Source organism: Sus scrofa, chromosome 9, assembly GCF_054392235.1.
Source record: "Sus scrofa isolate SSC_HxYL_T2T_F1_AM1 chromosome 9, Sscrofa_HxYL_maternal_Yorkshire_Landrace_v2.0, whole genome shotgun sequence".
Taxonomy (NCBI): Eukaryota; Metazoa; Chordata; class Mammalia; order Artiodactyla; family Suidae; genus Sus; species Sus scrofa.
This window is the reverse complement of record NC_139391.1, coordinates 103,876,336-103,889,005: the sequence shown is the minus strand read 5'-3', so window position 1 is coordinate 103,889,005 and position 12,670 is coordinate 103,876,336. Positions and strand designations below refer to the sequence as shown.

The 12,670-nt window shown below is 35.2% G+C and overlaps 1 long non-coding RNA gene and 1 pseudogene across 1 annotated transcript in view; one reads left to right on the top strand and one right to left on the bottom strand.

Moving 5' to 3' along the window:
* Positions 1–12,670, top strand: part of LOC110255496 (uncharacterized) — a 714,189-nt gene that overhangs the window by 89,075 nt on the left and 612,444 nt on the right. The window lies entirely within an intron of this gene.
* LOC100736781 (histone H3.3A-like) lies at positions 10,428–10,994 on the bottom strand (annotated as a pseudogene).

The following is a 12,670-nucleotide window of genomic DNA, read 5'->3' as shown; positions in this document are numbered from 1 at the left end:
AAGCTACAGACAATGACTTCAGTTAACATTTTACTGAGGAACCTTGAAGAGAATTAGAAGTATCTTGACCCAGATACTCAGAGAAGACAAAGCCATTATTTAGCTTATGTACTGTTAAGTTTATGTAGATAAGGATAAATAAGTAAACTATAACTTGCCTACTTTTTTCCCATAAATTTAAAGTTAAATTTATGTTTTTTGTGTGTGTCTTCATAGATTTGACTTTTTAACGTATATTTGCCAAGGAAGGGAGAGAGCACTCATGTAATGCTAAAAGGGTTTTTTAATGTTTCTAAAGACTGCATATAAACTTTGAAACTGTTAAAGTTTTTTATAAGAAACTACTTTTGTTAAAATATGTCCTATAAAATATTTTGCTCATCTATGTTGCAGGAATTTTTTTTTTGGAAGTTAAAATATATAACTTACAATCTGTACACTGACTTTTTTCTCTAGCTTCATTCATAATTAAATGGATTGGCTTTACTTATAAGTCAGCAAGCATTTGAATACCCTTTGTTTTCACTTTTTCCCTAAGAGGCTATTGCTAGTAAAACTTGTGACTCAAAAAACAATAAAAATTGAATTTTTCTCTATTAATAATGACTTATACATTATCAAATCTAATGAATGACTTTCAATTCTTACTTTATATGGCTTCTTAAATAATCATTTCTTTCTTCCCCAAAGGCTTTCTTCATTTGCTTAATGCTGTCCTGATTTTCTGGTGACCATATTGGCTGGCTGCTCCTTCTCAAACTTCTTTGTGGAGCCTCCTCATTCTTCCCAGCATCCCTCAGGGCTTTTCTCCTCATCCAGTGAATTCAATACTTTGTATATTTTAAATTTATATCTCTGGGACTCTCCTCTACTCTGAACTTCTGAATCATTTCCCAGTTACTAGTCAGTATCTCCTCTTGGCATCTTAGGCATAACTCCTGTTTTTTCTATCCACAATATGCTAAAACTGACCCTCCCTAAATTTTTCCACTCTAAATGACACTTTTTTTCTTTCTTTCACTTACTCAAGCCTAAAACTCAGGTATATCCCCTACTTCATCTCTCACTTAATATCCATGTATCAAAAAATCTTGTCCCCTATGCTTCTAAAATATATACCCATTATGACCACTCTTTTTAATCACCATCCTATCTCTGTGATTAAGCTGCCATAATTTGTTGACTCGACCCTTTCAGTCATCTTCAACCATACAACTTGAGTGATCCTTCTTAAAATACAAATCAGATTATTTCACTATTCTGCTTATAACCACCCAAGGGCATCCAGACACAGTGAAAATAAAAATGCCTTGCTAAAGCCTTTAGGGCCATCCTTTATTTGGGTCTGGCTATTTTTTAGATTCTAGACACAGTAGTCTTCTTGTTACTTCTCAGCGGGGCTATACTTAAACTTATTTCCTTGTACTTGCTGTACTCTATGTTGTCAAATCTCGTTTCATAGATATTCTCATGAATAAGGCTCTTAATTTGCGTTTCTCTTTAAACGTAATTTCCTTATGGTTCCTCTAAAAACTAAAAATAGAAACACCAACAGTTCTACTCCTGGGTATATATCCAGGACAAATGAAAACACATTCAAAAAAATACATGCATCCCAATGTTCATAATAGCACTATTTAAAATAGCCAAGATAAGGAAGCAACTCAAGTATCCATCACTGGATGAATGGATAAAGAAGATGCATATATGTACAAGGGAATATTACTTAAACATAAGACTAATATTCTGCCATTTGCAGCAATATAGATAGACCTAGAGAATGTTATTCTTAGTGAAATAAGTCAGAGAACAACAAATACTTACCATATCACTTATATATGCAATATTAAAAATAATACAGGTGCAGGTACATAGCAAAACAGAAGCAGATTCACACATACAGAAAACAAACTAATGGTCAACAGTTGAGAGAGAAAAGAGGGATTAAAAGATACAAAACTACTATGTATAAAATAAATAAGCAACATGAATATATTACACAACATTGGAAATTATAGCTATTGCCTCATAATAATTTTTTTGTCTTTTTAGGACCACACCAGTGGCATATGGAAATTCCCAGGCTAAGGGTCGAATCAGAGCTGTAAGTGTTAGCCTATACCACAGCCACAGCAACACAGGATCCAAGCCGCATCTGTGACCTATGCCACAGCTCAAGGCAGCGCTGGATCCTTAATCCACCGAGTAAGTCCAGGGATCAAACCCGTATCCTCAGGGATACTAGTCAGGTTCATTACCTCTGAGCCACGGCAGGAACTCCCATGCCTTGTAATAATTTTTAATGGAGAATAAATTGTAAAAATACTCACTCATGATACTGTACACCTGAAACTAATATAATATTGTGAGTCAAATATTCTTCAATAAAAACAAACATAACCTCCTTATAGTGGCCCGCCCCTGACAATTTTTCTGAAGCAAAACTATATCACCTTCTACCTTTAGAACCTGCTTTATATCCCTAAATGAAATTATTTCTCCTTCAAGTTACAATTCACTTCATTTTTAAAATTTATTTTATATTCATCTCCATCAAAAGAACCTAGGAACTTTGTCTTTTGATATATTCTAACACTTAGAATAGTTCTCAGCACTAAACTTACAAATGAGTATTGAATTCATGACTTGACCACCGTCATCCTCAAGGCATTCTCATTCCTTCCTCCAAGTTCCAGCCAGCCATGAAAGTCTCATTTCAGTCCTTATACCTCAGTAGTTTTATGACCTCAGAGCCTTTGCCCATATACTCTTCTCTACCTGGAATCATCTTCCTTTTCCCAGGTTTTTTTTTTCCTTTTCATGGTTGACTTCATTTAATTGAAATTGTTGGTTTAAATATTACTTTAGAAAGGCCAAGTGAGAGTGCCAATGTAATACTCATTCTTCACACTATCCTCTTAATTATTTTTTTTTCTTTTTTAGTTTTTTAATGTCTATATCCTCTGAACCAGAAGTAACTCCTCATCAACAGGAATTGTGTCAGCATTATTCATCAATGTGAATAGCACTGTGCCAAGGCAGAAATTATGAATGTACACAAGAGGGGCCAAAGACACTTCTAACATCAAACACTGCTATGCCAAGATCAGCTTCCTCATTTGCTCTTAGAAATTTTTCCCTTTTTAAACCCAGTTTACTAGTCTCCAGTCTTTGTTTTTACTTTCTTCATTTGATTTATTTTTTGACTTTCATTATCCTGTCTTGTGGGTTTGAAGCTACCCCAAATTTAGGAAACAATGTTAGAGGTCCCTTTCATGTCCCACACAGAAGGATGACATTGTACAGTGGACCTGCCTCCTTTCCCAGAACTCTGTGTAAAAAGAGAGACAGAAATGAAAAGGTTCTATAAGTATGAGTTCTGGGATATTGAATGCAGTTCCTTGTTTATATGTAACTAAAAATATTGCTAAAATTATCCTTTACAACAGCATTTTTCAAATAGTTAAAGGATGTAGTTAGGATCCACTAAATTAATTTTATGACCCACTAAATGTAGTTAAAATGTAATTAGGATCCACTAAATTAATTTTATGACCCACTAATAGGTTCCCAGATTCCTTTCCTTTACATTTGAAAAACATTGCTTTTGAAAATGCAGAAGATCACTGCTAGACCTGATTTGAACACATGCACAAACACATTTAGTTTATAAACACAGGCATTGTATTTATCTTAACACCACTCCTTGGAGGTCATCTTTTAGAAGGAAAGGTGGTGGTGATTCCAGCATAGAGACTTTTAAGACTGCTCTTAATATTGTTTAAATGGGAACCTTTTTATAGCTAAGGAGGATTTCATAGTAGCAGTAAGCACTTAGAAATGAGCCATGTGTTCTGCCAAGCAATTCCTAGTGAAGACACCAACCATTAATTTCCTTATAGTTATTTTACCCCAAATTGTTATGAAGTAGACATATACAATTCAGATACATTACCTAGAGTTGATGACCTGAGCCCTAGGTAAAAACAAGAATAAAATACTTTTGCTTTTTTTCCCCTATAATTCTTCCCACTACACAAATTACATTTTCCTCAAAATGTAAGAACCAACTTTATAGAAATGATGGGAAAAAAGAGAATACTTTGCAGTGTTTCCTTCTTTCTTTCTTCTTCTTTTTTTTTTTTTTTTTTGGTCTTTTTGCCATTTCTTGGGCCACTCCCATGGCATATGGAGGTTCCCAGGCTAGGGGTCTAATTGGAGCTGTAGCTGCCAGCCTACGCCAGAGCCACAGCAATGCGGGGGATCCGAGCCGCGTCTGCGACCTACACCACAGCTCACAGTAACGCCAGATCATTAACCCACTGAGCAAGGGCAGGGATCAAACCCGCAACCTCATGGTTTCTAGTCGGATTCATTAACCACTGCACCACGACGGGAACTCCACGCAGTGTTTATTTCTAAAGAGTGATGCTTGTTTATTCTAGAACAAAAATAAAATACATTATCAAAAATTTAACTAGAAATAACTATTAAATATGAAATACCTTGGATTTACTAGCCAGATATAATTTTATATTCAAGATTTCACCTTGAAAGCATTTCCAGTAATATTTCTATATCTGTCTATCTATCTCTCTCTCTATCTATCTATCTAGTTAACATCTTTGTTCAGGTTCTTTCCCAATTTTGAAAAGTTCCATTATTTATTTACTATATTACTCTACCAATCTTAGAAGATACTATAATCTGATATGTTTAATTACAATGAGATTTAATTTTAGGATATAAAAATTCAAGACCTATTAAAAAGTTCTTTTCTTGACCTTTATTCCTGCTGTTTTACAACCTCCAAACATTAATTGGATGTTAACTTTCAGCCACTTGCCTCATGGTTGAAAATGTTTGCTGTTTAGAGAGTCAAGGGCCTGAGCTGTCATTGGTTTTCTGTGTTGGGAAATGGATGTGGAAAGTGAATGCCCACCATTTATGGCTAAAATTATGCAGAGAATTTCTGAGCTCCCTCTCTAGCAAATGGAGTGAATAGAATGACTCCCGTTCTTTTTAAAAGCAGTCTTTTATAAAGCAGAGCTTGCTAGATCAAGGTAAAACTTAGTTATAAAGAGTATCATGACACAGTTGCCTTTGGCCTCCTAATGGGGCAAGTGTCATTACATCTTTTGATCTTCCTTTTGCAAATTTTGGGAAACAAAGGAACACCATCCTCCCTAAAATATATAAGGAAGACACATATCAAAAGGTCAAATTGGTAAGATTCCTAAATTTTAAAAATCTTTGAGTAGGGGATTAGTTTATGTTGCTAAATCTCCCACAGTACTAAGGAGATGTAAATAGAAACTCTAAACAAATAGCCCTTAGAAACAGGGACTTGGGTTATTAACACTTTATTTATTTATTTATTTTTTATTTTATTTTCCCACTGTACAGCAAGGGGGTCAGGTTATCCTTACATGTATACATTACAATTACAGTTTTTCCCCCACCATTTCTTCTGTTGCAACATGAGTGTCTAGACATAGTTCTCAATGCTATTCAGTGGGATCTCCTTGTAAATCTATTCTAGGTTGTGTCTGATAAGCCCAAGCTCCCGATCCCTCCCACTCCCTCCCCCTCCCATCAGGCAGCCACAAGTCTCTTCTCCAAGTCCATGATTTTCTCTTCTGAGGAGATGTTCATTTGTGCTGGATATTAGATTCCAGTTATAAGTGATATCATGTGGTATTTGTCTTTGTCTTTCTGGCTCATTTCACTCAGGATGAGATTCTCTAGTTCCATCCATGTTGCTGCAAATGGCATGATGTCATCCTTTTTTATGGCTGAGTAGTATTCCATTGTGTATATATACCACTTCTTCCGAATCCAATCATCTATTGATGGACATTTGGGTTGTTTCCATGTCCTGGCTATTGTGAAGAGTGCTGCAATGAACATGCGGGTGCATGTGTCTCTTTTAAGTAGAGCTTTGTCCGGATAGATGCCCAAGAGTGGGATTGCGGGGTCATATGGAAGTTCTGTGTATAGATTTCTAAGGTATCTCCAAACTGTTCTCCATAGTGGCTGTACCAGTTTACATTCCCACCAGCAGTGCACGAGGGTTCCCTTTTCTCCACAGCCCCTCCAGCACTTGTTATTTGTGGATTTATTAATGATGGCCATTCTGACTGGTGTGAGGTGATATCTCATGGTAGTTTCGATTTGCATTTCTCTTATAATCAGAGATGTTGAGCATTTTTTCATGTGTTTGTTGGCCATCTGTATATCTTCTTTGGAGAAATGTCTATTCAGGTCTTTTAACCAGTTTTCCATTGATTGATTGGTTTTTTTGCTGTTGGGTTGTATAAGTTGTTTATATATTCTAGAGATTAAGCCCTTGTCAGTTGCATCATTTGAAACTATTTTCTCCCATTCTGTAAGTTGTCTTTTTGTTTTCTTTTGGGTTTCCTTTGCTGTGCAAAAGCTTTTCAGTTTGATGAGGTCCCATGGGTTTATTTTTGCTCTAATTTCTATTGCTTTGGGAGACTGACCTGAGAAAATATTCATGATGTTGATGTCAGAGAGTGTTTTGCCTATGTTTTCTTCTAGGAGTTTGATGGTGTCCTGTCGTATATTTAAGTCTTTCAGCCATTTTGAGTTTATTTTTGTGCATGGTGTGAGGGTGTGTTCTAGTTTCATTGCTTTGCATGCAGCTGTCCAGGTTTCGCAGCAATGCTTGCTGAATAGACTTTCCTTTTCCCACTTTATGTTCTTGCCTCCCTTGTCAAAGATTAATTGACCATAGAACGCTTTATTTTTTTAAGAAGGAAAATGATTAAAAGATCAGGAAATTCAGTTTACAACTAGAAATTTTTCTGTGGGACCTTACTTAGCAATTTTCTTAAAATATGTTCCTTGGAAAACCAGTACCTTGGTGTTGAGTATTAATGAAAGAGTTGGTCTATGTAATACAGTAATTCTCATAGACTTCTCCATGGACCTCTGATGTTCCATGGATACAGTCAGGAGATTCATTAGGTTAAAACTGTTTTCATAACAATGCTGGCATGTTATTTACCTTTTTCCTCTGTATTGATAACTATAGTGGTGATATTCAAGCTGTGGTAGGTTAAACTACAGTGGCAACAAGCTCAAATTATTGGGTGGTTGTGAATGCCTAAGTGCCATGCATTCCCCATAAAAAAAGAACATTTTAACTTAAGAAAATCCTCAATAAAGCAATAATATAAAATTACTAAATCTCAGTGCTGGACTATAAGTTTTTTAAATATTCTGTGTGACAGAATAAGAAGTACACATTGAGACTTTCTCCCACATAATGAAGTACAATATTTGTTTTGAGGAAAAGCACTTTTGTAATTTAGCTGCCATCCAAACCAGCCATTTTTTTTTCATTGAATGAAATTTTCACTTGAAAAAAAAATAATAACTGATAGGTTTACTTGAATATTTGACATTCATTCTGGCAAAATTCAAAACCAAACAAAGTATACCTGCCTTTTCAATGAAAACAACTGCCGTTGTTGCCAATAACATGTGAGCTTTCAGCTGGAAAGTTAGAATTTTGGAAGACATGTTTCTGTTACCTTGTGCTCTAGAACTTCTCAAAAAAGTAAAGTCTTTTCTAATGTGATTGGTAACAATTTAGTAGAAAGAGTGAGTATAAATCAGTAAATCAATATTTTCCAACTGATACTGCAAAAACATGTGCGATAGTCTGAATGTTTGTGCTCCCCACTCCCCGCAAATTCATATGCTGAAATCCTAATGCCCAATGTGATGACATTAGGAGGTGGACCCTTTGGAAGATGCTTGAGTTGTGAGGGTTGATCCCTCATGAATGAGATTAATGTTCTTATAAAAGACCCTCTCTAGTCCCCCCCATCCCCTTCTACTATGTGAAGAGACAGTGAGAAGGCACTGGCTATGAACCAAAAAGACAGTCCTCAATAGGAAGTGATTATGTTGGCAACTCAATGTTGAAATTCCCAGCCTCCAGAACTGTAAGAAATAAATTTCTGTCATTTGTGAGCTACCCAGTCTGTGGCATTTTGTTCTAGCAGTCCACACAGCCTAAGACACCATATACAGATTCCAGATCCATTTAACATAATCCAGTACACAGTAATATATAACTAGGAAATAATTTAGGAATCCCAGATTACTGTAGATGATGAATAAACAATTTATAGAAGAGAAAATCTGAAAGATAAGTAACATGAAAAATGTTTAACAAAACACTTAACATTTATTAGATTTTCCAAAGGAGGTAAGGATGTAAAAACAGGGTGGGTGGTCCTACACTGTACATGGTGGTACTGTGGGCATCAGTTTGGTGTTACCTATAGATGCTACAAATTCACATAGTCCATGACCCAGCAATCTCAGTCCTTGGTTTATGTCCAAAAGAAATTTTGGCATATGTTCATGTGAAGACTTCTTATTGTAGACTTGCTGCATGTAATAGTGAAAAATGGGAAACATTCCAAATGCCATCAATAAGATAATACATACGTAATTTATAATATATTTGTGTGGTAAAACAATTTAAAGCAATTAAAATAAATAAATGATTTATATTTAACAGCATGACTAGAGCTCAAATAATAATGTTGAATGAAAAAGGAAGAAAACAGATTAAAGAACGTTACATAGTATGTGATACAAAACACAATGCCAAATATTTATGGATGCACTTATATAAAGTAAAAAAAAATTGGTCTGGATATGTATCAAATTAATTATAGTAGCTATAATGAAAGTGCAGGAGGGGGGAACTAAGCTTTGAGTGTCCCTATTTTAATACCATATACTAGGGATTCCAAATTTGCCTATGTTATATATTTCTTAAAAAAAAGAAATTGATATTATACTTCTTCTTTAAGACAATGTATTTTTTTTTTTTTTTTGGTCTTTTTGTCTTTTTAGGGCCTCACCTGCAGCACACGGAGGTTCCCAGGCTAGGGGTCCAATTGGAGCTGTAGCCACCAGCCTATGCCACAGCCACAGCAAGGCCAGATCCGAGCCGCATCTGCAACCTATTCCAAAGCTCACAGCAATGCCAGATCCTTAAGCCACTGAGCAAGGCCAGGGATCCAACCTGAAACCTCATGGTCCCTCATCAGGTTTGTTTCAGCTGAGCCATGATGGGAACTCCTAAGACAATATATTTTGATACTGGTTTCATGGAAATTGTTGTAATATTTTGGTAATTTAATATTTTTCAAAAACATCTAATCATCTTTAGTAATAAAGTAGATGTAAGTTTATTGTTCTAAATAAAGATTCTTGAAATGTAAGTGAACAAACTAATTACAAGGGAAAACTGGTTGCAATGGAAAAACCTAATGATAATAGATAAGAACCTAATGCTACTAAACTCCAAGCAAAAATTAATAATTACAGGGGAGAAGTAAAAAGATGAAGAAGAGAGAAGGCAAGAGTCAAAAGATATTTGAAACATTTTGTATCATCTCATTTAAATCATAAAATCATCAAATAGCTGGCTAGATTATAATCTTTACTTAGCCTAAATATCAAAATAAAGAGACACCAGAGAGTTAAACCAAGCCCTTGTTACAAAAATTTATTTTGGTTCTAGGGCATTTAAATATATACTTTACTTTTGGCTTAGTCTAGGAGAGGGGGTGAAAGTTAAGACTTAGAGGGAGAGAAGATATCCTTTACTAAATAACCTGATACTGCAAAGGATAAGGGTGAATCCATGCCTGGGGTAATATGACTTGGGAAATACTGTTCATACAGTGTTATACATCAGTGCTGTGTGCTGGGGTTGTGCAAAGTGGCAGTAATGGGAGAAGAGAAGTAAAAATACCCCACTATCCTCCCCTTAGGAAGTTTACAGAGATGCAGAAAGGAATGAAATATCAAAAACTGTAAATATATGTGAATTTTTAAACATTTTTAACCATGACGTTGGCCTTGCTCAGTGGGTTAAGGATCCCTAGTTGCTGTGAGCTGTGGTGCAGGTCGCAGATGCAGCTCGTATCCCAGGTTGCTGTGGCTGTGGCATAGGCCAGCAGCTACAGCTCCGATTAGACCCCTAGCCTGGGAACCTCCATATGCCGCAGGAGCAGTCCTAGAAAAGGCAAAAAAAAAAAAAAAAAAGAAAAGAAATTTACTTGTTTTAAAAAAATCCAAATGTTGGCATTGTCCAGAAAAATTTTACGATTTATAATTGTTACAAAGTTGAACTGCCGAAACTTGTTCACTGAAATATTTTGACTTGCATAATGCTTTATGTCCCTGCATTTATATTAAAAATTCACACACAAATGAAAAAGGAAAAACTGCCAATACCTGATTTCTGTCACCTATTTTTCCACTTGCAATCATATACTTAGGTACCTTCTCACCCCATGGGAGAAAAAAAAAAATCTAACGTTCAGAACTACCAATAACAGGAAGAAGAGAATTTTTGTTGTTGTTGTTTAAGAATGAAATGTTTCCCTTCATAGTGGATTCTTAAGCACGTTCTCCATGTATGCGGCATGCTAGCTGGATGTCTTTTGGCATAATTGTTACACGTTCGGCATGGATAGCACACAGGTTGGTGTCTTCAAAAAGACAACCAGATAGGACTCACTTGCCTCCTGTAAAGCACGCATAGCTTCACTCTGGAAGCGCAGATCTGTTTTGAAGAGCTCAGCAATTTCCTGCACTGGACGCTGGAAGGGAGGCTTGCGGATCAGAAGTTCAGTGTTGTTATAATGTCTAATTTCATGGAGTGCCACGGTACTAGGCCTGTAACGATGAGGTTTCTTCACCCCTCCAGTAGAGGGCGCATTCTTGCCAGGGCTTTTGTAGCCAGTTGCTTCCTTGGTGCTTTACCACCGGTCAGTTTGCGGGCTGTCTGCTTTGTGCGAGCAGTAGTATGGAGACCTTACTTACCTCCCCTCTCTTTCGGCTGGAGCTTGGCAGGCTGGAGCTTTGCAAGCTGGAGGCGGCGCTGGCGTTCGCGAGCAGCGGCAGCGCCTAGGTGTTGAATTTATAAACGTCATCAATTAAAGAGTTTTATAAACGTCATCAATTAAAGAGTTTCCTGGAGAAAATATTCTAGAGTTATCATAGGAATATAGGATTTCAGATAGTTTTCCCTTTTCTTTTTTTCCTATTTTTAATTTACAGTGAGATTTAAATAATAAAACTTTCTCTCTTAGAGATAAACATAAATTTTTGTTTTTATATATAGCATTTAAATTTGAAATAAAAAATGAAAAATACTCATTCCTTGGATTTTAAGGAACTAAATAAATGTACTTTAAGAAGATTAGAATATGTAAGAAAATGCTCCCCCCTTTAAAAAAATATATAGATATAGATATATATCACCAGGTTAGGTAAGATTATTAGAAAGGTGATCCTCTCAAACACTGTGATATTAAGTGTAATTTGGTACTGATTTTCTGGATATCAAGGTGTACATAATGAAATCTTCACATGTATGTAAAAGTTAACCTAAAGAAATAATCTCCTTAACCTAAAGAAGTACTCTGGAATGGATATGGTTGATTGTGAAAGCAGATTTTTTGGGAAAAAAAAAAAATCTATACATTCCAAGATTGGATGTTGGCTAAACAAATTACCGTATTATATTACTTAACCATAAAATGATATTCCACATCAGAGATCAGCAAACTACACCCCTGGACCAAATCTGGCTCAGTACCTGGTTTTATAAATAAAGTTTTATTTGAAAACAATCATTAATAGATATAAGTGTTATCAATGGCTACTTTCCTGCTAAAGTGGAAAAGTTGAATAGCTTCAATGGAGACCACATTGCACTTAAAGCCTAAAATATTTATTCTCTGGCTTTTGATAGAATAGGTTGCCAATTAATTTGTCTTGATGGCTATATAAATAAAAGTATATTTGCAGTTTAATAAATTCTCTATATTATATGATACCCCTTTCTATCCCTTGACCTAGGCATACATACTAAAATGTGCTCATTCATAAAATAATAGCTTTATTGAGTAGTATTTGCCAAGTGTTAGTTTAAGAAGTTTATGTGTATAAGTCAATTCTCACAGCACTCTTACACACTCTTAATCCATTTTACAAATAAATTGAGGCTCTGGGAAATTATGTAATTTACAAAAGATGGCACAGCCAGTAGATGACAGAGTAGGATTTTAAAACTTACACATACTTGTTTTTCTTTATAACTGGTAGGCTGTACCTCAAAATATTAAAAGTGTTCCCTGGATTCTTAGATTATGAGTGTTTTATTCTTTTAGTTTTAATCTGTGTATTCTTTTCCTATAAAGAATCTTCATTATTTTGTCATTATTTTATTACATTTATTATTAAAAAAGGAAACTCCAAATAGTCAGTAGTTGTGAATTTGAAAATTGGCAAATTTAATTCCTATCATTTGTTGACTATCTCTTCATTTACCTTACACAAAACCACAGTTACCATGTTATATGGGGTCTTTGGTGCTAGAGAAATGATAAAATAATTATCAAACCAAAACACAAATTATTTTTTATCAACAATGAAACTGTGGTATGGCTGACTGATATAATTTAATATAGTTTTGTTGCAAAGGGCACTTCTTACTTAATGACAAAAATCCATCAGCAAAATATTAAGAAATGAAGAAATACAAGATTTATTTTTCCTTTACCTTCTCAAAACTTCTTGAAGGAGTTATTTGTTTTCCCTCTTG